The sequence below is a fragment of the Triticum aestivum genome, chromosome 3B (assembly GCF_018294505.1).
Source record: "Triticum aestivum cultivar Chinese Spring chromosome 3B, IWGSC CS RefSeq v2.1, whole genome shotgun sequence".
In the NCBI taxonomy this organism is placed as follows: Eukaryota; Viridiplantae; Streptophyta; class Magnoliopsida; order Poales; family Poaceae; genus Triticum; species Triticum aestivum.
The window spans coordinates 348,792,462-348,818,980 of NC_057801.1; positions in this window are offsets into that span (position 1 = coordinate 348,792,462).

A 26,519-nucleotide genomic window follows, 5' to 3' on the forward strand; every position below is an offset into this window, starting at 1 on the left:
AATAAATAATTTATGCAAAGTGAGTAATAAAAGAAATATGGCCTGGCGCCCAAGTCGATGTCGATGCAGGTCATCGGCCTAATGCAATAAAGGCATGGCAAAGCCTGGATTCACAGGTCGGTCCGAGTTCCGGATGCGGCGTTCGCTGGACTGTGTATGGAAACTGACCGAACCATCATGCGACCGTCGATAATGCGGCCACCATTTGATAGACCTATGTACATATGCTGGACTAACCAGAGTAATAATTCCTTGGGAAAAATTTAACCCAAACAAGCAAAAATAAATACTAGGATTAATAGCACCTGGTTTATTTGTTTTAGCAATCCGAAGGAAGGTGATTCCCAAAATTGGGACTCGATCCGCGCACCCATGCCTGGTCGGCTAGTGACGCCGAAGTGTCCGGAGTAGGTTGATGAAGAGATGGCGAAGCCCCCGGTCCAGCCGAGATGTCGAAGTAGGTCTGCGTGATGGACACCAGCTTGAAGAAGCAATAGTGTGGCCCTGCCGATGCAGGTCGTGACGTGGTCGATGCCGGCTTGATGAAGCGACCGTGCGGTGATGCCGGTATGCCCGCTCCGTGTAATCCGTGGGGCGGTGATGTTGGTGATGATTTATCCTTCGCAATGCCGGACTCTTGTTCGGCTTGCCGAGATGATGATCCGAAGAAGTTGAGCTCGGCTCAACAAAGTGACGACGTGTCTAGCGCAGGTCGGCAGCCATGGAGTAATATTGCCGGACTGGTTTGACACCAGCATGATATTGAAAATCATGTTCAAAAGATCTTAGAGTTAGTGGGATGTGTTCGGGAACAAAACACAATACCCCATACAAAACTTCCTTCAAAAAGGATGTCCGAAATCCCGTTCATAAAAAAGACGAACTTGGGTCGGATTCGTTTTCGCGCAGAAAACAGATCCAAAAAGTGATGCACTAATCGGAAGGTTCCCGGAGTTTGGACGGTCGGATCGAGCTGAAAATTTCAGGGGTGGTAGATATAGGAATTCCGCAGCCGATCAACGGTTGGATCTTCCAAAGGAAGTCCGAGCTAGAAGCTGAACACCACGCCCTAAACTCGTCCGGATTCTCGTCCAGATTCAATGCGGCTCCGGTATATCGGAGATTGCCAGAGATTCTTCCATCGGAACTCGACGAAGTTTTCCAGGGTTGTTGTAGACTCAATTCCGCACAATTTCACTGAAGCAATCGTCAAAGCGACGCTCGAGGAGGCGGTGACGGCGGATGCAAGTTTGCTGTCCAGAAAAACAACACGGTCGCCCGAGGGCAATGTTGACGTTGAGCCCCCGGGCTCCCTGGATGATTCCTCCATGATCTTGACAGAGATAGGAGTTGATGTTGATGAAGGCCCTCATCCGAACGTGACGATCGGAGGTAGGGCGCAGTCCTTGGTCGAACCAATATGACCAGTCGAGCTGGTGACGAAGATGCCGAAGTCGCAGTTGATCTGCAGGCGAGCCATCGACCTTTTGCCGAACACACAGCAGAACTCTCAATGGAAGCACCAATGTCATTGTCAAAACTGGCGGATCTCGGGTAGGGGGTCCCAAGCAGTGTGTCTTAGGATCAATGGTAACAAGAGACAAGGGACATGATGTTTTACCAAGGTTCGGGCCCTCTTGATGGAGGTAAAACCCTACGTCCTGCTTGATTGATATTGATGATGTGGGTATTACAAGAGTTGATCTACCACGAGATCAGAGAGGCTAAAATCCTAGAAGCTAGCCTATGGTATGATTGTTGTTATATATTTCTATCGACTAGCCTGGCCCCGGTTTATATAATGCACCAGAGGCCTAGGATAACAAGAGTCCTAGCCGAATACGCCGGTGGGGGAGGAGTCCTTGCCTTGATCGCCAAGTCTTGTTGATCTTCCTTGTATGCGGCAGCTGTCCGGACTGGCCCATGAGTATACGGCCATGGGGGTCCTCGGCCCAATCCAACTGATCGGGAGACGACGCGTTGAGTACCCCCTAGTCCAGGACACCGTCAACCACCTACTCATGTGTTGAGGCCAAGATATTCCATTTCTACCATATGAATCTTGATCTCTAGCCTTCCCCAAGTTGCTTTCCACTCAAACCCTCTTTCCACCAGATCCAAATCCTATGAGAGAGAGTTGAGTGTTGGGGAGACTATCATTTGAAGCACAAGAGCAAGGAGTTCATCATCAACGCACCATTTGTTACTTCTTGGAGAGTGGTGTCTCCTAGATTTGCTAGGTGTCACTTGGGAGCCTCCGACAGGATTGTCGAGTTGAACCAAGGAGTTTGTAAGGGCAAGGAGATCGCCTACTTCATGAAGATCTACCGCTAGTGAGGCAAGTTCTTCATGGGCGACGACCATGGTGGGATAGACAAGGTTGCTACTTTGTGGACCCTTCGTGGGTGGAGCCCTCCGTGGACTCGTGCAGCCGTTACCCTTCGTGGGTTGAAGTCTCCATCAATGTGGATGTACGATAGCACCACCTATCGGAACCACGCCAAAAACATCCGTGTCTCCAATTGCGTTTGAATCCTCCAATCCCTTCCCTTTACTTTCTTGCAAGTTGCATGCTTTAATTTCCGCTGCCTATATCCTCTTTGCATGCTTGCTTGAATTGTGTGATGATTGCTTGACTTGTCCTAAGATAGCTAAAATCTGCCAAACTCTAAAATTGGGAAAAGGTTAAGTTTTTAATTGGTCAAGTAGTCTAATCACCCCCTCTAGACTTACTTCAAGGTCCTACAAGTGGTATCAGAGCTTTGATCTCCATTTGCTTTGATTTCCATAGCTTTTGGTGGTCATAGCCTTGGTTTCACAACCTAGGAGAGTATGGCGTCTAGCGAGGGAAATTATCACCGTAGAGGTCCTTACTTTGATGGTACTAATTTTGCTAGTTGGAAGCATAAGATGAAAATGCATATTCTCAGACATAATCCTGCCGTTTGGGCAATTATTTGTATTGGCTTGCAAGGTGAATTCTTTGATGGCAGAGAACCGAACCGTGAAGCAAATGCGGAAGAATTGAAGATGTTGCAATACAACGCTCAAGCTTGTGATATCATCTTCAACGGGTTGTGCCCCGAAGAATTCAATAAAATCAGCCGTCTTGAGAATGCAAAGGAAATTTGGGATACTTTGATTGATATGCACGAAGGTACCGAATCCGTCAAGGAATCCAAGTTGGATGTGCTCCAAAGTCAGCTTGACAAGTTTAAAATGAAGGATGGTGAAGGTGTTGCTGAAATGTACTCTAGGCTTGCACTTATCACAAATGAGATTGCCGGCTTAGGGAGTGAAGAGATGACCGACAGATTCATCATCAAGAAGATCCTAAGGGCATTGGATGGAAAGTATGATACCGTGTGCACATTGATCCAAATGATGCCAAACTACGAAAATCTCAAGCCAACGGAAGTCATTGGAAGGATTGTTGCTCATGAGATGTCACTCAAGGATAAGGAGGAACTTCACAAAAAGTCAAGTGGTGCTTACAAAGCCTCAAGTGAAGCTCCCACATCATCAAGTGAGAAACAAACCTTCAAGGAAGAATTGAGCTTAATGGTGAAGAACTTCAACAAATTCTACAAGAGTAGAGGCAAAGAAAGAAGCTCCAAGTAAAGGTCTTATCATGACAAGAGATCTTCTAGTCGAGAGCGCAATTGCTACAACTGTGGGAAGCCCGGACACTACTCTAATGAGTGTACGACACCCTACAAAAGAAGAGAAGATTCTCCAAAAAGAAGAAGCAAAAGAGAAGAATCACCACCAAGAGAGAGGAGGAGTAGAGATGATCGTTATGAACGAAGACCCTCACGGAGAAGCAAGGATTCGGAAAGGAAGGACAAGTCATCAAGGAGCTACACAAAACAAAGACATCAAGCTCATGTTGGTGAATGGGTTTCCGGCTCCGACTCCGACAATCACTCCGAGAGAAGCTATCACTCCGACTCCGAACATACTCAAGATGAAGGTGTTGCCGGTCTAGCACTTGTGTCAACCAACTCCTACGACATATTTGACTCACCAAATGAAGGTGTTGGAAGATGCTTCATGGCCAAAGGTCCAAAGGTAACACATCCTGAGTATGTTGATTTCAATAGTGATGAAGATGACTTGCTTGTGGATGATGATTTACTTGTTGACAACTCTAGTGATGAATACTATGATGAAACGTCAATTAATCATGCTAATCAAACGAATGACAATGATAAGGAGAAAATTGAGCTTCTAACTAAAGAACTAAACACTCTTAAGTTGGCTCATGAAACTATCTTCGAAGATCATCAAGAACTTTTAAGGGCTCATGAGAAGTTACGCTTTGAAAAGCTCAATCTTGAGCAAGAGCATGAGTTCTTAAAGGCAATCAATGATGATCTCCGCAAGAAAAGTTCTTCTTACATTGCCAAGCGTTTACTCTTATCTACTTACATGCCTCAAGTCAAGTCTAGTAACAAGTACAAGAAAGATACTTCCTCTAGTAGTAACAATAATAATGTTAAATCCAATGTTGTTGCTTCTAGTAGCTCTCTTGATTCCACTAATGATTCTCTTAGCCAAGTTACACTTGAGCAAGAAAATAGTTTATTGAAGGGAATTATAGAGAAAGGTGTTTACAAGAGCCTTGCCGGGAGTAAGCAATTCGAGGAAATTCTACGCAAGCAAGGAAGGCACCGAAAGAATCAAGGTGTTGGTTTTGAACGAAAGTTCAACACCAACGGAGTTGAGTGGGAAGAAGATCAATACCCCAAGACAAAGTTTGTTCCTCAACAAGAGAAGTATGATCCTACTTCCTTCAAGGGGACACAAGCTCAAGATTATCTTCCACCACAAGACCACAAGAACAAAGGCAAGGACAAGCTTCAAGAAGAGATTGATGCATTTGAAGAAGCACCTAAAGTGATCTGTCAAGTGGATTCCCAAGACTACGTCAAGCTCTACTTCATCAAGTACAACTACAACTCCAAGGATTCCCATCAAGATGATGTGAATCCCGAAGAAGAAGAACTAGAGAGTTCTTGAGGGTGACTTCGCCAACATTCTTCACTCATATCATTTTGGCAAGAACAAGTGCAATCAATTTTCACATCTTGCACTAGTTCAAGGAGTCACAAACCCTCTTGTTGGTAAGGCAAGGGACAAGGTAACCTAATGTTTTCATGGACATCATCTTGTGTGTGCATCACTCTATGTCTATGGATATTCTTGTTTGTTCCTTGTGGGACTAACTCATGTAGGCAAGTTGAAAGTGCAACTCACTCCAAAGGATTGCTCCAAATGATCTACATCAACATTGAGCATCTACATCTTCAACACCTACATGAAGTCATCATCGACAAAACCCAAGGTTAGTTCATCCCTCTAAGGGGGGATCTCACATCTAGGGGGAGCTTAACTCAAAGAATTGAGTCAAAGCAACTCTAATGGTGTGAACACATTAATGCATTATGTAAAAGTGGTAACCCCACTTGAGCTTAAACGATGAGTATGGCCTATGATCAAATGTTCTCATTTGACTCCTAAGTCAATATACTCATATATAGATGACCTAGTCATTGCCAATTGTTTGATAGATGCTAGAATTGGTTGTGCATGCTTTGCCACATATTTCATTTGCCATTTTATTGTGTGAGCATGTTGGTGCATATTTTACTCATTCAAGGACATCCACTTGTTGTTTTGATTGTTTGGTTTTTTCTTCTTTTGGCCAAGTGGATGGACAAGAATGCCTAAGAACCCTCTCTAGCTATCTATGCTTTTCTCGTCTCAAACTCTAATCATGCTACATCACAAAATTTGGTCAAGTCAGATTCGAACCACTCTATGTGAGGAGCACTCGGAGTCTCCGATTCGTCATAGACTTAAACTTCCAAAACCTCTTTGTGATTCTCGGTCTGACCGATTCCTCCATTTCGGTCCTACCGAGATCATTAAGTTGATCTGAGTTTTCCATCTCGGTGCAACCGATTTGAACTTTTCGGTCACACGGAGTTTCTGTAACTGAACACAGTTATGCATCTCGGGTGCCACCGAGTTGTTCCACTCGGTCACACCGACAGGGTCGGGCTATAAATAGACACGGGCAAAAATTTGGAAATTTCTCCGAAACCCTTCGCCCACACAACAGCTCGCCCTGCCATCGTGGTCTCCGGATCATCTCCTCGTCGCCAGCAGCCTCCTGTCGCTGGTCTCCGCCGCCATCAACGGATTTCGTCCCCGCCGTTGCCGCCGTAGCAAGTCCACCGCCAAGTTAGGGTATGGACTTAATCTTTGTGCTATCCACGTCTGATTCCTAGCACATTGTCTTCATATTGATTCTTTCCACGATTGAAACTCTTCTGTCCAGCCAAGCAGTTCATAGATTAGATGTGATTCAAATTTTTAGGGTTAGGTTTCCGCCAAAACCATCTCGGACCCACCGAGTTGAAAAACTCGGTCTCATCGATTTGGCTTATGCCATTGCACTAGTGACTCTCGGTCTGACCGAGAATTACTAATCGGTGCAACCGATTTGAGGATTCAGTGAAACCCTAGCAGTCTCGGTACCATCGAACTGAAACTCGGTCCAACCGAGATCATCAGTTTAGGTTCCAAAACTGCTTCGGTATCACCGAGTTTGAAAATCGGTGGATCCGAAATGCTTTCTGTGGAAAACTAAGACTTAACTTTTGAATCGTTCTTTTGCAAAAACCTCTGCATTTTGTGATGCTCATGTTTTCTATCTCATCTATAACTCTTCACAGGTCAGCAGTCAGCTTTTGCAGTATGTCTGATCAAAGTGACAGCCAGAACAGGCCAGAAGAGAAGATGGACTTGAGTGAGGGCACTAGTCCCTCAACTTCAGATGAAGGGAGCAGAAGCACTCCTAGCAATTTGCCTAAGGCTGCAACTAGGCAAAGGAGGAAAAGAACTTCAGATTCAGAGGATGAGGACTACAAAGCTGAGGAAGATGAGGCTACTTCCAAGAAAGTGGTGCTCAAGAAGTAATATGGCTCAGCTAAGGATATAAAGCCAGGCATGAAGATTAAAAGGCCTGCAAGAAGGCAACCTATGCCCAAGGCCAGAGCATCAACTCAACTGCCTGTGAATCCTGATCCCAAAGAGCCAGCTGATGAAAGCAAGAAGAGGAAGGAAAGGGTCAAGAAGACCATGGCCAGAGTTGTTGGGCAACCTTCCATGATGGAAGAGGAAGAGCTTGCTGCACCAGCACCAAAGGCACCTAAGCTTATGGGTGATGCCATCAAATCTGGGGCTGCAACATCTAAGCCCAAGGAAGCACCCAAAGCTGCCCCCAAGGCCAAGTCTACACCAAAGAGGAATACCAGGAGTATTCCAGCTGCTGAGAAGAACAAGGCCCCAATGCCCGAGGTTGCTGAGGAGGAAGATGAAGAAGGACATGTTCTAAGGAAGCTCAAGCCAAAGATACCAGATCACAATGATGCCCATCCTGTGGCTGAGGACATGAGAATCAGGAAGGATTCAGGGCTGAGACTGTGGAGGATGGCAGATCCATATGCCACAAGGAGAAGAACTGTTGTTGACTACAGGTTCCATACAAAGGAACAACAGGACTTCTATGAGACAATCTTATCGGACAAGAATCCCATAGTTCGTGATATGAGGTGGGTTGACTGGAAATTCATCAAGGAGAATGAACAACACTATCCTGGAGTGCAAGACAACTTTGTTGCTTGTGAAGTTGCAGATTTTGTTGGGAAAAAGCTCACAAATTGGAATGATGAACTTATCATGCAATTCTACTCCACAACACATTTTTACCCAGATGGAAGAATTGTTTGGATGTCTGAAGGTACAAGGTACCAATCCACTGTAGAAGAATGGGCAAAACTGATAAATGCCCCAAAGGAAAATGATGATGATCTGGATGTATATGCCAAGGAGAAAATGGGACACAATACCCTGTCTCACATGTACAAGGAGATACCAGACAAAGCCCTAGAGAATTTCACTTTTGGATCAGTCCACTTTCTGTTGTCAGGGCTGCCTACTATCAATTGGATTCTGAGGCACACTTTGTTGCCCAAGTCTGGTGACCATAACATGATCAGAGGGCATGCCATCAATATGTTGCATTTATTTGATGTGCCACAAAAATTCAAAGTCATGAGCCTTATAGTTGAAACAATCAAGAGGACTGCAGCAGATCAGAAGAGGAGCTGTGGATATGCACCTCAGATTCAAGAATTGATAAACTCAAAGATGGGCATAGGAAAATATCAGTTGGATAAGGAACACTTTCCACTTTATCCAGACTTTGAGGACAATGAGGTTGTCATGAATGAAGATGATCCATCATCAGTTCGAGCTCAGGAGAAGAAGGAGAAGGCAAAGAGGGAGAAGGCTGCCAAGATGCCAACTCAAGAGGAGGCATCTGAATATTTCTTGAAAACCAAACAGGAGCAGCTTGGTTACTTGATAGCATCATCTCTAAGGATTGAGAAGGGGTTGGCCACCCTAACTCAAAACCAGGAGAGCCTGGAAAGAATCATGGAACAAAAATTCTATGATTTAGATGTCAAGGTAACTGAGATTCAGTCAGTTGTGGAGCAGCTGCAGGATGACATGCAGGAGAGGAAGGGCAAGACTACCACCAATGTGTTTGCCAGAGTGCCCAGAGCCCAGAGGTCAGCTGCTGTGCCAGTGCCAGACACTAGAGCAACATCTTCAGCACCAGCTACTACCCCTTCAGCTCTAGTGCAACCAGCTTCATCATCAACTCCAGCACCCTCTACATCAACTGAAGCCTTCGTCCAAGGAGTTATCAGGACACCACCACCTGAAGATCAAGCCTGAGAGTCGATCTAGCACTATGCATTTTCTATGAACTTTTTGGTAACTTGTTGCCAAAGGGGGAGAAAAATGTATAGATCATAGGCTTCGAGAGAGAGAGTGTTGATTTTGTTCTCTCTTGCTTTATTTGGTGGTCTGTCAATCTTTGTTTGCTTTTGATTGAGATACTATGCTTGTGAGACATTGATGATCATGTGTTTGATCATAAGCTACACTTATGCATGCTTGATATTATCCTATCTATCTTATGTGATCACTCACTATGCTTGGTGATGAGTGCATGTATTCATTGTTTATTATTTTGAGTGCTCCACCAAGATGTATGTGACATGGAAGAGTAACCCATGAGCCTAATTCATTGTGCATTTGCAGTCCAAAGCAAATCTAAAACTATGCACAAATTTAGGGGGAGCTCTTGCTTATCACATACTTCTCAAAGCGACGATGTTATTTAAATTTTATTATCATTTGTCAAAGCTTTAATCTATATGTTGTCATCAATTACCAAAAAGGGGGAGATTGAAAGTGCAACTATCCCTAGGTGGTTTTGGTAATTCATAACAACATATAGCTCATTGAGCTAATGCTATTCCAATACTATTATTTCAGGAAAGCTCAATGAATGGCATGGCATGGATGATGAAAGTGGATCCCTCAAAATACTAAGGACAAAGGATTGGCTCAAGCTCAAAAGCTCAAGACTCTTCATTTTACATTTTAATGATCCAAGATCACATTGAGTCTATAGGAAAAGCCAATACTATCAAGGAGGGATGAGGTGTTGCTTAATGAGCCTCTTGCTTCATGTGCTTAGTGATATACTCCAAAACCCTCAACTACTTTCCCACATCCACAAATGACCTAAACCTAAAGCCAAAATCGGTCACACCGATTCTTTCTATCCGGCGCCACTGATTCCAAAAGTCATAGCCACTGCCACAAACCCTAAGCAAACCGGTCTTACCGATAGGGATCTCGGTCTCACCGAGATGGGGTTGCAATCTCTCTGTTTCCCTTCGTAACGTTTCGGTCTAACCGAAGTGAGCGATCGGTCCCACCGAGATTGTAATGTAAACTCTCTGTTTCCTTTCTGTAACATTTCGGCCTCACCGAAAAGACCAAATCGGTCCCACCGAGTGTACCTGACCAACTCTCTGGAAAGCTTATTACCAAATCGGTCTCACCGAGTTTGTGTAATCGGTCTTACTGAGATTTCGTTATGCCCTAACCCTAATCGAATCGGTCTCACCGCGATGCATGTCAGTCCCACCGAAAATCACTAAAGATCACTAGGTTTACTAAATCGGTCCGACCGAGTTCAACTATTCGGTCCCACCGAGTTTGGTAAATTGTGTGTAACGGTTAGGTTTCGTGTGGAGGCTATATATACCCCTCCACCTCCTCTTCATTCGTGGAGAGAGCCATCAGACTAAACCTACACTTCCAACTTACCATTTCTAAGAGAGAACCACCTACTCATGTGTTTGAGGCCAAGATATCCATTCCTACCATATGAATCTTGATCTCTAGCCTTCCCCAAGTTGCTTTCCACTCAAACCCTCTTTCCACCAGATCCAAATCCTATGAGAGAGAGTTGAGTGTTGGGGAGACTATCATTTGAAGCACAAGAGCAAGGAGTTCATCATCAACGCACCATTTGTTACTTCTTAGAGAGTGGTGTCTCCTAGATTGGCTATGTGTCACTTGGGAGCCTCCGACAGGATTGTGGAGTTGAACCAAGGAGTTTGTAAGGGCAAGGAGATCGCCTACTTCGTGAAGATCTACCGCTAGTGAGGCAAGTCCTTCGTGGGTGACGACCATGGTGGGATAGACAAGGTTGCTACTTCATGGACCCTTCGTGGGTGGAGCCCTCCGTGGACTCGCGCAGCCGTTACCCTTCGTGGGTTGAAGTCTCCATCAACGTGGATGTACGATAGCACCACCTATCGGAACCACGCCAAAAACATCCGTGTCTCCAATTGTATTTGAATCCTCCAATCCCTTCCCTTTACTTTCTTGCAAGTTGCATGCTTTAATTTCCGCTGCCTATATACTCTTTGCATGCTTGCTTGAATTGTGTGATGATTGCTTGACTTGTCCTAAGATAGCTAAAATCTGCCAAACTCTAAAATTGGGAAAAGGTTAAGTTTTAATTGGTCAAGTAGTCTAATCACCCCCCTTTAGACTTACTTCAAGGTCCTACACCGGTCCCTAGGCAGGCTTCAGCCGTCGCTGGTATGCCAGGTCATGATGCCGTGGTCAAGGCCAGGAGGTGAGCGGCCCAAGGTCTAGTAAGAGGCCCTGAGTCGCGATGCTCAGGAGGTCCCCTTTAGCGCTCAAGCAGCCTCCGCTGGGCGAGAAAGGAAGGCAACGTTGCCGTGACAGAGCCGCACTAGGCGAGGGTTTGGCATCGAGTTGATTTAGCTTTTGCGTGACTTATCTCATAAGTTTGGAGTAGTTCTTCGGTGAGGTGCCGGGTCTGCGCGCCGGCAGCTAGGGTGTTGCTGGGTCAAGCCCTCGTGAGATTCTCCCCTCCTCCCCGCACTTTCCTTCATGCTCTACGTCCTCAGGTCCTGGCCCTCGAGCGAGCTCAGCCGCCGCTAGTATGACAGGTCGCGATGCCGTGGGTCAAGTCCAGGGGGTGAGGGCTGGAGAGCCAGTAAGATCCCTGAGTCGCGATGCTCAGGCGTCCCCCCTTTTAATGCGCGGGCGGATCATGCGAGAGAGAGAGAGGGAGCTCACGACGCCCCCCATGCTATTCCTTAGGCGGATCCTGCACACCAGCACGAGGAAAACAAGGTCTGCCATTACGGTTGCCAGCTAGCCATTGGTTGCTTTGAGGGAGTGATTGAGGCACTGAGGGCCTGGTGAGGTAGCGCTATGCGGGGCTACCACGGCCAGAGCTTGACCACTCAGATTTGTCGGTGTTGCAGGGATGGACCCATGCGCAAGCGCCGTGCTAGAGCGAGCGGCTCCAAAGGTAGGTGTCGATCGAGCAGGCGATTATCTCAAGCAGGTTAAGCATGAAGAAGCAAATCAACTTAGATAGATGCAGAGAAAGGCGAACGCCACTGGGTCAGGCCCAAGCGGCTTGGGGATGATGCAGCCCGAGGGGCGCCCCCAACAAGGTAAGATGAAGACATAAGCAAAACGGATACATGCCGCGAGGACAGACCCAGCGACCTGGGAATGATGTAGCCCTGTGGGCTCTCCCAACTGAAACTAAACTTGAAAGAAGTCACCTGATACCATTGCAGAGCGAGTGTCGGAGTAGCTGACGGCGTGTGGTGAAGAAGTCAATCCTCACGAGCCTTTGGAGCCCTGAGCCTCGGGAGGCTCTGGGGGTCCGGGCGGCTCCTCAAGGTCCATCTCCATCCCCTCCAGGAACGCGCGGTGCCTGGACACCTGAGCCTCCAGAATGCTCCTCATCAGGCGCTAGTGAGCGGCAGCCGTGTTCGCCAAACAGAAGGGCATGCGAACGTAGCTGTGCGGTGGGCCCGTGCAACGCCCTACGCGCGAAGGCCATAAGCACTCCTGAGACGCGACTCGATTGAGCCCTGGGTAGTCGATGCAGACGCGCAGCCCGCCATCCTCGCCTAGATGGGGAGCTACGCTGGGCAAGCGATAGTTGCCGCGCATGACTCTCGATTCCTGCAACTCCTGAGCGACCTTGGTGATGAACTCCTGAGGGTTGGGCCCTCCTTGCATCACGCCTTCCTGAGGGAAATGTGCCGCGAAGCACGCCACCAAGTGGTGCCCGAGCGCCTCCCTCATGACCTTGGCAAAGTCAGTGCCCCCCAGGAGAGAGCCCCCGAGCCTTGCCCGAGGAGGGCACCAGGCACGCCTCCCTATGCGATGGAGGGTGGCGCCCCTTGGACAGACGCATGTTTGGATATGGCGCCTCCAGAGGTGCCTGCCTCCTGAGGCCCTGAGCCAGGTGATGTCTTCTTCTTCTTGGGAGCTGCTTCAGGAAGGTTTCCACTCTTGCTGTCTAGGTCTTCGATTGATGCGGTTTGGAAGGCACGCTCGAGAGAGCACACCGCATCCTTCTCTTCACAGGGGACCGTGATGACTCCGCCACTTCCTGGCATCTTGAGGACATTGCAACCATGGTGAGTCACTGCCATGAACTTGGCCAGGGCTGGATACCCGAGGATGGCATTGTATGGCAGGCGAATGTGGGTGACGTCGAAGTCTATAAGCTCGGTACGGTAGTTCTTGCGCTGCCCGAAGGTGATTGGGAGGCGCCTGCCCTATCGGGACAGTGGAACCATCAGTGACTCCTGAGAAGGGCTTGTTTGGTTGAAGCTGATTGTATGGCACTTGGAGATTGTTGAATGTCTCGACGGACAGGACGTTGAGCGTCTCTCCACCATTGATGAGGGTCCTGTTGACTTGCACATTGCTGATGACGGGGGAGCAGAGCATCGGGAGGACTCCGGCCGTTGCCGCGCACTTGAGCTGATCCGCTGAGCTGAATGTGATGGCGCATGCAGACCACCTGAGGGGGTGCGTGGCCTCAAGCTTGGGGAGGATTGCATTCCCTTCGTGAGCAAACTGCTTGAAGGTGCGCTGAGAGGCTGGGGCCTGTGCGCCGCCCAAGATGCAAGCGATCGCGCGCGGCTCCTGGAAGCCCCCTCGTCCTGATGACGGTCGTCATTCCTTCTTAGTGGTGGTGGCAGAGGAGGAAGTCCTGCGTTGCCTTGCAGGCAATCCTCACGAGGCTGGTCTCTCCAAGCCACCTCGCGAGGCTGGTCCTGCCAGCGGTCCTCGCGAGGCCGGTCATGCCACCCTTGGCGAGGGCCGCGGTCGTCCCAGCGTCCTCCACCTCTTGCTCCGCCTCGGCCGTAGCCACGATCGTTGCGCTCGGGGCGTCGACCGACACAGCCTTCTCGCACGGCCCTGAGCTCTTGGCATTCGTTGGTGTTGTGGGTATGGAGATCGTGGTAAACGCAGTATCGGCTGCCCTTGGACGCTTCGGCTGGTCCCTGCCATGCTTCATGTCCGGCTCTGCTACGAGCACAGCTGCTCCCTTGCGCTTCACATCCTTGGCCTTGGCTTTCTTCTCTTTTGGGTCTGCTGCTGGGATCTCTAGAAGGGAGAGGCGTCCCTCCCCAGCCCTTGCGCACTTGGTAGCCAGGTTAAACAACTCCAGAGACGTACACAGATCTTCGTGGATCGCCAGCTCCTCCTTCATCTTGACAGCGCGGATGCCATCAGAGAACACCGAGATGATGGCCTCCTCGGTCACCCTGGGAATCTTGAGGCGAGCGCTGTTGAAGCGCTGGATGTACTTCTGCAAGGTCTCTCCGGGTTTCTGCTTGATGCGGCGCAGATCACCCATGGCTGGCGGACGGTCGTGGGTGCCCTGGAAGTTGGCGATGAAGCGAGTGCGCATCTCGTCCCAGGAGGACATCGTGCCAGGAGGCAGGTTCAGGAGCCAGGTGTGGGCGCCGTCCTTGAGTGCCATGGGAAACCAGTTCACCATGACCTTTTCGTCCCCGTTGGCGGCTTCGATGCCCAGCTCGTAGAGCTGTAGAAACTCCGTGCGGTCGGCAGTGCCGTCGTAGCGAGGGGGCAGGTCAGGCTTGAACTTGCCCGGCCAGGCGACACTGTGTAGCTCGGCAGTGAAGGCGCGGCAGCCTGCGGTGGCCACCAGAGCTCTTTGCTGATGCGGGGCTTGCTTCTGAGGGTTCCCGCGCGCCGCTGCTTGGAGCAGCGCGGGGTCACTACAAAAAAAGACACATCCATGACATTTTGGGCCGAACGAAATTTTTTGTCATACATATGACACTTCTATGATGATAATTGTGACAAAACCCGGTATCATCATAGATGTGGTGGGCTCCTACTTCTATGACAAAAAATCATGATAGAAAATGGGCTTTTCGTCCTAGGCGGGCCGGAGACGCAGCTGCATGACATTCTTTGGGCCGTCCATGACGAAAAAAACCGTGGTAGAAGCGAGGGGAAGGAAAATTTCGGGAAGTTGCCGGTTATGGTGGGAGGTCGGTGGCAGAGCGATGCGCGTTTCTCTCGTACGTATGTGCGTGTGTGCGAGGCGTTGGCTCTAACTGAACCCGAGCGAGGCGTTGGGCTCTAACTGAACCCGAGCGATTGCACTGTAGGCTACGCGTTACTGAACCCAAGGGATCGATCGATGGTTGTTAACTGAACCCGATGGAGCGATTCCTTTGCTACTGCGGCTAACTGAAGCCGATCGATGCTGCCTCTGGGATGAACAGTGAGCGTTGCGGGGGGGGGGGGTGGATGAACAGTGAGCGGTGGTGTTGCCTCTGGATGAACAGGAACCCATGGTGTGGAGGGCTAGATGAACAGTAGACGGTGGAGGGGTGGCCATGGAGGGGTGGTTGAACAGGCCCCCGTGGTGTGGAGGGCTGGATGAACAGTAGACGGTGGAGGGGTGCCCGTGGAGGGGTGGTTGAACAGTAGCCGGTGGAGTAGCGCACGGTGGAGGCTGGATGAACAGGAGCCCGTGGAGGCTGGAGGAGGTCGACGGTAGCCCGTGGAGGCTGGAGGAGGTCGACGGTGGAGATGAACAGTATCCCGTGGAGTCCCGTTTTGCGGTACGCCACACCCCTCCCCCCGTTTCGACCGTAGCGCTCCAACACAAGTCCGTTTCGTCTGTTTTGTGGTACGCCACACCCCTCCCGATCAACAGGACCCCCATTTCGACTGTAGGATGTCCGTTTCGTCCGTTTTGCGGTACGCCACACCCCTCCCGATCAACAGGACCCCCGTTTCGACCGTAGGAGGTCCGTTTCCTCCGTCCTGCGGTACGCCACACCTCTCCCGATCAACAGGACCCCCGTTTCGATCGTAGGAGGTCCGTTTCCTCCATTTTGCGGTACGCTAGGCCCCTCCTGATCAACAGGAACCCGTTTCTAACGTGGCCGGTCGAACACAAGGCCGTTTCCTCTGTTGTGCGGTATGCCAGGCCTCGTTTCCATTGCCTGTTCCGTCCAAGCCCTCCCGATGAACACGGCCATGCATTCCGTTCCGACCCAGCCGGTTGGCTCCCCATGAACACGATGACGACGTTGTTTCTCCGTTCCGACCCAGCCATGTACGTATGCACGATAGGCGTTAGAGACCCTGCCCGTATGTACGTACGTGGCCGTATTTTCTTTCTTGCACCCTCGCCGCTGTATGTACGTGTACATGCTACATGCGTGCCTCTACTACAACACGAGTGCACCTCTAAATCCACCAATATATATGTATGTACACGTTCGCGACCAGAATGACAACGGTACATACGCTTCGACTAGGTGGGTCCCGACTGTCAGGCACTTCCTTGCCTGCGAAGATGTAGCTGGTGGGTCCCAGCAGTCAGGGGGCGAATCGTTTTGTTTTTGTTTTTTTGGACGCACTTCCTTGCGTGCGAAGATGTAGCTGGTGGGTCCCAGCAGCCAGGGGGGCGAATCGTTTTTTTTTGCCCGGACGCACTTCCTTGCGTGCAAAGATGTAGCTGGTGGGTCCCAGCAGTCAGGGGGGCGAATCGTTTTTTTGCCCGGACGCACTTCCTTGTGTTCGAAGGTGCAGCTGGTGGGTCCCAGCAGTCAGGGGGGAAACGTTTTTTTCGCGAAATACTGTGGCCTGTCCGGTGGGTCCCCGCTGTCAGGTGGAGGAACAATTATTTTCCGCGTAATAAGGAGGCAATTCCTTGTTGCGGCTGTGGACCCAGCTGTCAGCCTCTCCACATACAATCCATGTCTGATGGAAGTCGTTCCTTGACCACGTTGACCACGCCGCGCCGAGAGCACCAGGGCGGTGGATGACGACGAGGCCTAGGAAGGGGACAACGGGGAGCCGGGGAAGACACGACAGTGGAAGCCCGCGCGGAGAGGAGTACGAGGGTTCACTGGTTCGGCTGCGGAGTGAGGCTGCCGTCGCCGCAGGGCCTGGCCAGCGGTGGGAGTAGTAGGGGGCGGTGAGGCCTCCGCGGCAGCACATCCGGCCATGGGAAGCAGGAGCATGCAGCACGACCGGCACTGCTTTGGGCGGCTGGAGCAAGAAGACCATAGGTTGAAGAAGCACTACGGCCGTTGGATGGACATCGTACGGTCACTGGAGCTAGAATTGTTTATATTGACTATGTTGACAAAGCCCTTCATCCCCGTCAACTTAGTAGGCCCACAAGTTAGCCTCCCACCAAGGTGGGTCCCAGCTAGCAGGGGGTATTCATTTTTTTGTGCGTAATAAGGAGGCACTTCCGGTGGGTCCGAGCTGACAGCAGGGGGACCGTTTTTTCGCGAAATACGGTGGCCCGTCGGGTGGGTCCCAGCAATCAGGGGCAAACGGTTTTTTCACGAAATACTGGTGGCCCGTCCGGTGGGTCCCTGCTGTCAGGTGGAGGAATAATTATTTTCCACATAATAAGGAGGCACTTCCTTGCGACTGCCGTGGACCCAGCTCATTTCTTTTCGTGTAAGAGAACGACGAAAAGAGGGGTGGGAGGGAGGCATGGACGGTGACAAGAGAAGAGGGGAAGCTTGTGTTTGTGCTAGGCACACCTGGCTAGAGAGGCATATCGATCGATGTGTGCCGTAAAGAAGGAGCTGGGGGGCCTACACACACCATGGGTGAACGACCTAAAGTGAAAAGACGAATTTGCGCGATGGAGCTAGAGAATGTTGAGGGAGGGTGAGAGGGATGCGGGCGTGTGCATGCACAAGAGAAAGTTAGCGCTAGCTACAAAGATAAGAGGGTTGTGTGGATGTAAAAGACGAATAGAGATCATATATACTTCATTATAAAAAGTGAATTCGGATATTTGAAGAATTTATCATAGTGTTTTAAACCGACATATGTGTGAATATATATAACGGTGATACACATGGTGTGTTTATGAACATGTTATACTACACTAAATATATTTTATCACTACTCTTATAAAAAACAGAGTTGTTGATGATGGTGTGCCTGCCATGCTGCATTATAGGCCGTCCGATTTATATCTGGCAGATAGCAAGGAAACTATGATGGTTGAAGTTGGCAACAATCATGATTGCAGATTCTTATTGAAATAGAGAAACGAATTCAAATTTAGTTCGAATTGCAGCGGTAGTATAGACATTTGGAATGCACTAAAATGTTGGTATGAGTAGGTTACATGCATTATACAGCAAAGCGAAAAAAATTAATCGGACATAACATGGATTCATACTCCCTCCTTCCTTCTATATAGGGCGTAATGAGATTTTTAAGACCGCCTTTGACTATTGACAAGATTAATAGTACATGACATGCACAATGTGAAAATTATATCATTGAAAGAACCTTTCACAGACGAAGTTAACGGTGTGCTTTGTGTAAGTTGCATGTCATATATCATTGCTCTAATATTTGGTCAAAGTTAACATCGAAAAACGCATTAGGCTCTATATATATGGAAGGAGGGAGTAGCTTTGAATAGCATTTGTATAGTAAAACGGGGCAAGACTGTCTCTTTGTGTGGTGTGAATAGTTTTATTTTTTCGTTTTCTTTTTGGTTGAGGGAAGTGCGAATTGATTTGGTACATACAAGTACAATATTACTACACGTTAGGTTTGTTATATCCCGAAAATTCAGATATCGTGCTCCCAAAACTGGCGCCTTCATAACCCGCGCCTTGCTATCCCGAAATTACAACGTGCGCGAAACTCCCTCCAGCTGCCAAATCCCGACACGCGAAATCCCCCTTCTAACCCTGAGACGAAAGGGCCGCTAGTTCAAATCGGTGGGGGGTACTTTTGTAACACACCCTACATTTTGGACAAGCGCGTCCGTAAGTCATGCTTCACCCCCTCCCATTGCCCCCTTTTCGCCATTCGAAATCCCAGGCCGCCATAACCTCTCCACTCCTGTCGTGAAACCCCACCCTCCTTCGTCTGCCATGTCACCGCTGCCCAGCCAGAGCCTCTACCCCGATGACGTCGTCCACCGCAACAGCTCGACGTCCCTCGTCCACCTCCCTGGATGAGGATCCGTCGCCCATCTCACCGTCCCGCCGGTTCAGCCGCCCCATCCTCCACCTCCAAGGAGCTGCTCCGAGGATCGCCTCGTCTATCGCGGCTGCTCCATCCCCACAGCGCCGCCTTAACCTGCTCCATCGGAACCGCAGCATCCTCACCGACTCCTCGGACGAAGCCGATGCCTACTCGGCGCCACCAAAGAGGTTGTACACTCATTGCATCGCACCTTCTCCTTAACTCGACCTCCCGGCACCGACGGTGCTCCATCCCGCACCCCCATGGAGCGGCTACCTTGAAGCCGGCACCGCAGGCAACATCTCCACGGCGGCTCTCCCCAAGTGCGAGGCCCCTTCAGCGGCGGTGTCCATACCAGCCGGATCTGCTGCTGCTGCTCCGGCTCTCGCTCTCTCGCTCGCGCTACAGCTGCTGCTTCGGCTCTCGCTCGCTCGCTCACGCTGCTGCTGCTCCGGCTCTCGCTCGATCGCTCGCTCGCCCAGCTGCTGCTGCTGCTCTCCCCCTCGCTTGTGCTGCTGCTCTGCTCCGATTAAGCCACACTTTAGTCAACTGAATCAACTTTTGGATCAGTCGATTTTCAGGGGTTGGGGGTGGGGGGCTCGCCGGAGTTAAGGAAGAACCACCTGCGGCGGGGACGGGGGCTCGCCGGAGAGGTACCCCACTATATATCTTAGGGTTCAGGGTGGGGGTGGGGGGCCTAGAGGGCTGGCTGGGGCAGCGGTGGCGAGTTGTTTCGGGGCGGCGAGGCGGCGCTGGGGCCGACGATTCGGCCGGTGGTGGCAGGCGGCTCAGGGGTGTGCAGGTTGAAGATGAACTGCAGGCCCTCCCTAAACTACATGTCAAGTGTCTCTCTGCTACCATTGTGTTCAGTTTCGACAGTAGCATTCAGATTCCACAGTTAATTTCAGTTTCGACAGTTAAGTTCAGAGGCAACAGTTTTTACCTCATCTGTTGTAGTCAGGTGGTTTTTTGGTGATGTTAATTTTACATCCATTTTTCATCATCTATTGGAGATGCTATTAGAATCCCACTTGAGATTGACGATGTCTGTCTTGTGCTACTTCAGCCTTGACGTCTTACGGCTCACCGGAGCTGCTCCAACGACAGAACGATCCATCACAACAGAGCAGTGCCCTGGACGCCGTCTACAGATTCCTCAGATCTTCCTCCACACCTCCTACAACCACATCTGCCTCAACTGCTTCAGCGACCAACCCAATGATGCTGAGGTCGACACGGCTACGGCAAAGAGGTTGTACACTTGTTGCGTCACTTATTACTATACATTCACATTGATCCATTAGGGCTATTTTGGTTGAACGGAAAAACGTCGATCCACTGGTTGTTACCATCACTCTAAATTTCTGCATCCTCTCCTTACATAATCTCACCATATTTTGTTTTGTATGCATGTCAGATATTGTACAGAGTCATGCTGAACATGTAGAGAAAAAGAGAAGAGTTTTGCGCGGCAATACAATGTCATGTAGACATCGCTCCATGGTGGGTTCAATGGCAAACCCTCCCCACCCCTCTCCAGATTGTAATCCAGAGGAAGATATCTGTTCTGACGCTTATTCAGACACCGCTGACCACTCCTATTTACCCCCCAAGGTGTTTGCTCTACCTTGGCATGATGATGTTAGTCATATCATGCATATGTTGCCTTGCAGTGCCTAATTTTGACATCATATATGTCATCTTCTTAGTTTAGACATGTTCTGTAATGCCACTTGTTTAGTTTCTATATCATATATGGGAATTATGCAGTCTCATGTCTTTTAGCCAGCCATAATATATGTGAAATGTGCAATGCCACCCTGTTTAACCAGGCATCATATATTTGAATGATATCTTGCCCATCCTTTTCTTCATTACATTTCCATTTGTCGACAATGTTTGTACATTAAACTACTCTTCCTGTGAATCAGCCATTTGGGTGGGAGATGGAAAAATCTGGAGTGAAAACAAGGCCTTCAGAGCAGACAGTGCTACCTGTCGAAGCAGATCTCTTGTTGGGTCCCGATAGCTCCTCAGAGATGGATTCAGAGACAGATGACCAGTCCTATTCCCCCACTGAGGTGTATGCTCTAACTTGGCACGGTTATACTGCTCATATCATGCATACGGTGTCTTGCATTGCATAGTTTAGACATCATATACACAATATTCAACACCATGTTCTTAGTTCAGACATCATATCGAATGCCCTCTGTTTAGCATATAAATCACATATGTGAATTAAATGATGCGATCCTGATTACTTAGATAACATGTAGGTGAATTATGTCATGCGATCCTGTTTAGTTATTCATCATATCTTTGAATTATGTTATGCTATGCTATCCAGTTTAGATAGACATCATATATGTGAAATTATGTCATGCTATCCGTTTTAGTTAAACAATATACATGTCAACTATTTCATGCCCTCTTTTTTCCACACTATCTATTGCATCTGTCTCTCATACAATGTCTGTACATTCAACTATGTTTCCTGTTTATCAGCCATTTGAATTGGAGCGGGTGATGCCAGTATCTAGCGGAATAAAAACACGGTCTTCAAATAAAACAGTGCTACCTCTTGGTGGAGATAGCACCCCGGTTGTACATGCACAAGAACCAGCCCTACCACACATAACCCAAACTCTCGCAGATTGTACCCCTACTGCGATGGACAGAGAACCAGCTTCACCCAATCTAACCCCAACCCCAGCCGATAGTAACCCAGTTCCTGTTGACACAGCACCATCTCCACCACAGAGCTCCCAAACAACAGCAGTTAGTAAGGCAGCTCCAGTGCCCAAAGGGCCAGTACTATCACGGCGAACCCCAACTCCACCAGTTAGTACGCCTATTCCTGTGGAGGAAGCACAACCAGCCAGTCGTAGTTTAGCATCTATCGCATTTGATGTTGTTAAATCGTATGTGCGTATCTTCCCATCTTGGAAATATTATACTGAAGATGAAGGAAAATGCCAGTTGCAGGTGTTTGTCCAGGAGTTATGTGTAAGTAATGTTATTCATGGCAATTACTTTGCTTCGTCCCATACATCCTACCTCCATGATGGTTATAATACAGCAAATTTTCCCATTTTTCTCTATAGAGAAGGACCGATTTGGAAACTCAGGATGAGGTAACCTGTGCTAATACCTCTGCTATCTTCAAGAATGCTTGGTGGCAGTATCGGAATTACCTGAAGAAAACGTACTTCACCGGCAAAGAAACTCATCAAATTCCCTTACGTTCTCCTGAGACACATTTACTGGACGATGACTGGGAACGCCTTGTTCTGTACTGGTCCCGAACCAAGAATGTGGTAAGGTCTATGAGCTCATTTTCTATTTTTAAGTATTTTATTCTTGCGTCTTACTGTACTCTGTTCATGTAGAACAAGTGCCTAAACCTGAAGAACAACTGTTCTAATTTAAGATTCCATTGCTATCATAGTTCAAAAAAGCGCTAGGCGTTAATTGTGCGTTTTGCCACCGCCTTGCGCTTTACTGACCAAAGCGCATGCTTATGCGCAGTTATGCACAGATTATGCGTAGTTATGCGCAATGCGTTTTGCCAACGCCTAGAGCCTAGGCGCGCTTAAGCGCTCGCTTAGGCGCGCCTTTTTTAACTATGATTGCTTTGCTCTTGTATCACTGTATTTACTGATACGAACTTATTTTTAAATTGAAGGATCCAATCGAAACTCCAATGGCACAGCAGGTATGTTCACGCATGTTTCTTTAACAGGTTTGCTCTTATCAATAGCTCTGTTGATTTCAATTTCAATTGTGTATACAGTTGACTTTCATATCATGCACATTACTAGCATCACAACAGAGCCAATAGTGTTGTTGTACATGTAGACCCGTGGTACCCATCTGAAATCTTGTTGTGCCGTGTAGTTTCCCACGCTTTGTATTCTTTCACTGCTGCTTTGTCTTGAACTGATATGATTTGAACCGTGTCTCTATTTTGATTTGGCAAGACAATGCAGTGACCATAGGACATAGATATATGTTTGTTTGATGCTTTTATTATGTACTAGTACTTGGCAATAGAAGACTTGGTAGTTTAATCCTGTCCACCTTACTAATGAACTGGTTCACCGAAATGAGTTTCATATACTAGTACATGCTAAACTTGTTATGTGTCTGCTTGTTTCTTCTTTTAGAATGCTGACAGAATATTGGGGAAGAGTGCCTTATTAAGCAATGGTAAAGGAAGTAATGCAGATAAGGTTCAGGATAGTGACACATCCTTGTTGGTCTCCAACAAAGCTGATAAAACAGCTAAGGAAGACTATCTTGAAGACAGCGAGACAACCCCAAAGTCCTGTCTTGGTTTAGTGTTCGAGTTACTGGCCACTACCGCATGCACAAGCTATTCAAACTCACTGTCTGAATCAGTTCGGTTTCTTGAGTCTCAACTACAAGCTGAAAGACATCGATCAGCTGTGCTGCGACAAGAAGCGGAAGGACTGCGGAAGTCCCTGGAGCATTCAGATGCATACTTTCTGGTGCAACAGCAAGCGTTGGAGGATTTTAGCGCCAAACAGGACAAAGCTAATCAGCTTGCTAAGCTTATTGCCAGCATGGTGGATACCCAGGATAACGTTTCTTGAGCTCTTCTGAAGTTGTTTCAGTTATGCTCTTGTTTTGCTGCCGCGTTTATTTGCACTGGTGGCCAATTTTGACGGCCAAGTGTATGTAATATGCTGCTTTGTTCCCTATATTTGCACTGGTGGCGAACTTTGATGCCCAGTGGATGTAATATGTGTAATAGCGGTAATAGGCTAGCCTTAATTGCTTGCTTATTTATTTCCTTATTGTCTTGTTTAGTTGTTTGCTTGTAGTCACTGCAGTTCTTTTTCTGTGTTTTTCTAGTGGCCACAATAGCCTATTTTTGGTAACTAGGCCAAAATAATCATGGCAACACACGGACTGTTGTAACCATGGGCCTCCTGCAGGCCGTATGATCCATGGGCCTTCGTTCGGCCGTAGGACCATTGGCCTTCTATACGGGCCGTAGGATCCATCGGCCTTCTATACGGGCCTTAGGGATCAATGGGCCTTCTACAAGCCGTAGGGTCCATGGGTCTTCTATGGGCCATACTATCCATGGGCCTCATACGGGCCGTAGGATCCATGGGCCTTCTACGGGGCGTATCATCATTTCGCCAATCATGGGCCGTACTATTCGTGGACCATAACGGGCCGTTAATAGGCCGTATTTGATAACTCTATGAAAACAGCCCAACGGGTTTTTTTGACATGAAAACGGCCCAACGTATTAACGGTCCGCAAACGGGCCGACTGTAACGACGGGCTGAATTTGGCCCACAAGCAGAAAATGACAGTAACGGGCCGTATGTAACCGAATGCTGCAAATGAGCCCAAGAATCAATGGGCCCTGAGAAGGCCGAAAGATAACTTGGGCTGGAAACGGCCCAATGGAATAATGGGCCGTTAATGGGTATAAAGTGATACACTGTTCATTACGGGCCAGTTTCACCACGGGCCGTTAATGGGCCAAGAGTTACAAAGGTCCTCATATGGGCCGAAAGAAGTCATGGGCCACACATGGGCCGGAAGTTAAAACGGGCTGAATCATATTGGACGGCCCAGATGACGCTACTGGGCCTAATTCGGATAGGGCGTAACGGGCCCTAGGTTAGCGGGCTGTAAATGGGCTATATGCGAACAGGTCGTTAACAGGCTTTCCGTGGGCCGGCCGCCACCTTTTGACCAAGTCAAACGGGCCGGCCTTTTCACAGGAATGGGCCTCTGTTGGGCCGTGCCACGTGTCGCCGTATCATAGGCACCTTCGGTCCAATGAGCGGATGACATCTGTCCCAACGGTGAGCCAACACGTGTTTGCTCCAGCCAATGATGATTTTACACGTGGAAAATCCCCATTGGTCGGGGTTGTTAACGGGTTATCGGATCCAAAACCCGACCCGATAGCTTAACGGTGTTCCGTTATGGTGGATGCCACGTGTCGGTCACCCTTGACGAAAGCAGTTCTGTGATGCGCGATTTATCGTCATGGAAGTGGACACTTCCGTGATGATAATTTTGGTAATGTCATGGAACACTTCTACGACAGCACAGGTATGACAATCTTGATTCTGTCATATATTTGTCATGGATGTACATGCATGACAAAAAACGCGACCTACTGTGACAAATACGTATCATCACGGAAGTGTATTTTTTTGTAGTGGGTCTTGACGTGCCGACACAGGGATGCGGTCGTGGCGCACCGGTGCCGGGAGCACGCGAGCACCTTCTTGGGGACGAGGGATTTCTTCGCAGCTCCTTTCTTGTCGCGCGGGCGCCAGACGCGGTGGATCTCGTCCTGGGGTCACGTGCCTTGGAGCCAAGGCACCTTCTTGGGGAGGAGGTGGCGGAGGAACCTCCTGATCTGTGCCTCCTGCGCAGGATGGAGGGCGAGGCAGCGAGAGGGACGACACAGGGGAGCCTCCTGCGGCGCTGACGAGCTCGGTGATGCGAGCGAGCCACTCCTCATAGAGGTCGTCAACGGGACAGTAGTAGAGGAGCTCACGCGCCAGGAGCAATGCGGCGTGCGCGTCCTTGGGGGCGCGACGGGCGTGGGACGACGAACCGGCTGGAGTCAACGATGGGGTGGTGGTGCGGCTTTCCCGCCGCACCGAAGGATGCAGCAACGAGGCCTGCTACTCGTTCCCTGCCGGGCCGGTGGCGGCGTTGGTGGCAGGCGATAGGGAACGACGGGGACAGCCACCAACGGGAGCCATCTGGGTGACGCGGGTGGCAAGAGCAGCCCGACGCTCGGCGCGAGCCCGGCGAGCGTCAGCCATGGACACGACGGAAGATCGAACGCGAAACAGCGGAAGAAAGATTCCGGCACACCCCTACCTGGTGCGCCAAATGTCGTATGTGGGGTTCCGGCAGACCCTTAAGGTTTGAACTCTGGGGTGCGCACGAAGATCTTCCCCCTACCGATATATGTCCGATCGCCTCGCGGGAATCTAGGCTAAACGATGAACAACACGAGGGACACAAGATTTATACTGTTTCGGGCCACCGTTGTGGTGTAATACCCTACTCCGGTGTGTGGTGTTGTGGATTGCCTCAGGGGCTGATGATGAATAGTACAAAGGACGAACAACCTCGTGAGAGGTGTTCTTGAGCTGGTGCGATGAACTGCTTGGGTGAGTTCGATCGCCTCTAGGTCTAGTGAGCACTCGATCCATTTTTCCTATACTGTGGTGGCTAGTCCTATTTATAGAGGCCCTGGCCCTCTTCCCAAATATTGAGCGGGAAGGGCGCAAACAACGGCCATTTTGAAGGGGAACATCTATTATAGGTTATCCTGACTAAAGTTGGTCTTCGGCTGCCAAAGGCGCTGGCGATGACGCCGTCTTGGTCTCCATGGTGACCTCCATCCTGCCGCTCTACTGGTCTTGGTCACGTTGCACTGAAATGGCAACCTTTTCCTGATGCCTCGGTACTCCACGCTTGTCCTTGCCCCATTTGCACCAAAGAGGAAACAAGGACACTACGCAGGCCGACGCCCGCCTAGCGCCCGCCTGGTCTCGATCGTCATGGCTTGTGTCATGAGCACCTCGTGAGGTACCCTGCCTTGATCTCTCCGCCTCCTCGCGAGCTTGCCTGGCGAGGCCGTTCCTGAGGAAGTCATGTGTCATCCTCCCCGTGAGGCTTGGCCCCTCGCGAGG